This window comes from Pristiophorus japonicus, unplaced genomic scaffold, assembly GCF_044704955.1.
Source record: "Pristiophorus japonicus isolate sPriJap1 unplaced genomic scaffold, sPriJap1.hap1 HAP1_SCAFFOLD_52, whole genome shotgun sequence".
Taxonomy (NCBI): domain Eukaryota; kingdom Metazoa; phylum Chordata; class Chondrichthyes; family Pristiophoridae; genus Pristiophorus; species Pristiophorus japonicus.
In genome coordinates, this window is record NW_027254426.1 from 3,847,017 (window position 1) to 3,849,879 (window position 2,863).

At 49.5% G+C, this 2,863-nt stretch overlaps 1 non-coding gene across 1 annotated transcript; it reads left to right on the top strand.

Moving 5' to 3' along the window:
• Positions 1–254: 254 nt before the first annotated feature.
• trnac-gca (transfer RNA cysteine (anticodon GCA)) lies at positions 255–326 on the top strand. The gene has a single exon. It is a non-coding gene; the product is annotated as a tRNA-Cys (tRNA).
• The last annotated feature ends 2,537 nt before the right edge of the window (positions 327–2,863 follow it).

The following is a 2,863-nucleotide window of genomic DNA, read 5'->3' on the forward strand; positions in this document are numbered from 1 at the left end:
TTAACATGCAAAGCACAGAACAAATGATTGAAGTATCGACTGTCCCTCAGTCAGCATTTCTTTCATTGTACAAAAGAAGATGACGGGTTAATTAATGATGCTTTCCCGTGAAAACAACACAAAAGTTAAACAAAAACATACGGTGACTGGCAGGTGAGCGCTTCTTCTGATACCTGGTGGTAATGGGCAGGGATTTTAAAGCCCCTTGTATTGCGGAATCTTCATATAGACGAACATCTCACACTCCCTGTGTAGACCATGTGGCGCAACGGTAGCGCGTCTGACTGCAGATCAGAAGGTTGTGTGTTCAAATCACGTCAAGGTCACTGCTCTTTTGGGTAATCCCGGAATTAATATTTTCTTTGCTGTTTGGCAAGAACCAGACCCTTGCTCCAAGGTCTGTCTCACTGTTTCCCCGGTGTCAGGCAGAGAAACACCTGTTGCCCTCATTTATTTCTTGTGACAAGACACAAAAGTTCAAAATCAACCTGCAGGTGGCCATACACAGCACTGGATAGTCAGGACAGCCGAGCGGTCTAAGCTGTTGTGTTCAAATTGCTCTGAAAGTGTGGGTTTGAATCCCACTTCTAGCACCTTTTATTTTTAGTCATTAAGCAAAACTCATTTGCTTGGCACAACGATCAGCTCCTAAAAAGTGGGATCCTGCAGTTCACCTGCTCGCTCAGCATCTCCGTCTGACCTGGTGCTGAAGTTGGAGATGTTTCCGCAGTGTGGCCGTTCACACGTTCACCTTACTGTCATGTATCTCACACCACTCTACAGTTCTAAGTCATTTTGAACATCTCTTTCAGCCAGGTGTGGGTACCTTCAAAGGGGCTAAAGTTAAAATCTACATCACACAGGATGCCAGACCGGTCCATCACAAGGCTAGAGCTGTGCCTTATGTGATGAGGGAAAAGATTGAACACGAACTGGACCTGCGGGAAGGCATTATCTCATCCGTGGAATTTAGCGACTGGTCAAGTCCCATCATCCCCGTCATGCAGCCTGATGGATCCGTACAAATCTGTGGGGATTACAAGTCTACCATAAACAGAGTCTCCCTGCAGGACCAATACCCGCTGCCCAGAGCAGAGGACCTATTTGCCACGTTGGCTGGAGGAAAACCTTTCTCGAAACTAGATCATACATCTGCGTATATGACGCAAGAACTGACGGAAGAGTCTCAGCTACTCTTCACCATCAACACACATCGAGGCCTTTTTATGTACAATCGATGCCCATTCGGCATCAGGTCGGCAGCTGCTATATTCCAGCGCAACATGGAGAGTCTGCTCAAGTCCAATCTGGGGACGGTTGTGTTTCAAGATGACATACTCATCACGGGCAGGGACACCGACTCCCATCTCCGCAATTTGCAGGAAGTACTAATTCGATTGGATCGAGAAGGCCTAAGAGTTAAGAAATCCAAGTGTCTGTTTCTCGCGCCTGAGGTTGAATTTTTGGGCAGAAGGATTGCCGCTGATGGAATCTGCCCAACAGAATCAAAAACCGAAGCAATTCGTCTGGCACCCAGGCCCTGGAATATCTCGGAACTGCCTGCCTTTCTCGGGCTATTCAATTACTTTGGGAACTTTATGCAGAACTTGAGCACGCTGCTGGAGCCTCTCCACATGCTACTCAGAAAGGGGTGAGATTGGTTTTGGGGGGACACCCAAGAACGCGCCTTCAATAAAGAACTCAATCTTCTATGTTCCAACAGTGTTTTAGCCTTTTTTGACCCAGGTAAAAAGTTAGTTCTTACATGTGATGCGTCAGCGTACAGGGTCGGGTGCGTTTTACAGCATGTCAATGATGCGGGTAAATTACAACCCATTGCTTATGCCTCCAGGTCACTTTCGCGGGCGGCGTGCGGGTACGATATGGTTGAGAAGGAGGAGCTCGCGTGCGTGTACGGTGTCAAAAGATGCACCAATACCTTTTCGTGGCCAAGTTCGGGTTAGAAACCAACCATAAACCCCTCACGTCCCCGCTACCTGAGTGCAAGGCAATAAACGCCAAAGCCTCGGCACGCATTCAGCGGTGGGCACTCATGCTGGTGTCTTACGACTACACAATAAGGCACAGACCAGGCACAGACAACTGTGCCGATGCACTTAGCAGGCTACCCCTGGCGACCACAGAAGGTTCGGACGAACAGGACTGTGAGATGGTCATGGCAATCAATGCCTTTGAATCCACAGGTTCGCCCATGATGTCGCTCCAAATCAAAGCCTGGACGAAAGATGCATTTTAACAGGTGACTGGGCAGAGACCCGCGATGCCTGCCCCGAGGAGATCAAACCTTTCCATCGGCGCAGGCATGAACTATCACTACAGGCAGACTGCCTGATGTGGGCAGCCGAGTAGTTATGCCCTTGCGAGGCTGAGAGGCGTTTGTCCGGGAGCTCCACCGCGAGCACCCGGGGATCGTCCTAATGAAGGCCATAGCCAGATCCCACGTCTGGTGGCCTAGCATTGACGCGGACTTGGAGCTCTGCATCCGTCGGTGCACCATTTGTGCCCAACTCAGTAATGCCCCCAGGGAGGCCCCCTTAAGCCCCTGTCCCTGGCTCACAAAAACCGTGGTCGCGGGTGCATGTAGACTATGCGGGCCCATTCATGGGCAAAATGTTCCTCGTAGACGTTGATGCATTTTCAAAATGGATCGAGTTCACCATTTTAAACTCGAGCACTACATCCACCACTGTGGAGAGCCTGAGAACCATGTTTGCAATGCACGGAATTCCTGACATATTGGTCAGTGATAATGGTCCGTGCTTCACTAGCGCAGAATTTCAAGAATTTATAGTTGACCACGGCATAAATCACGTTAAGACGGCACCGTTAAAGCCGGCCTCCA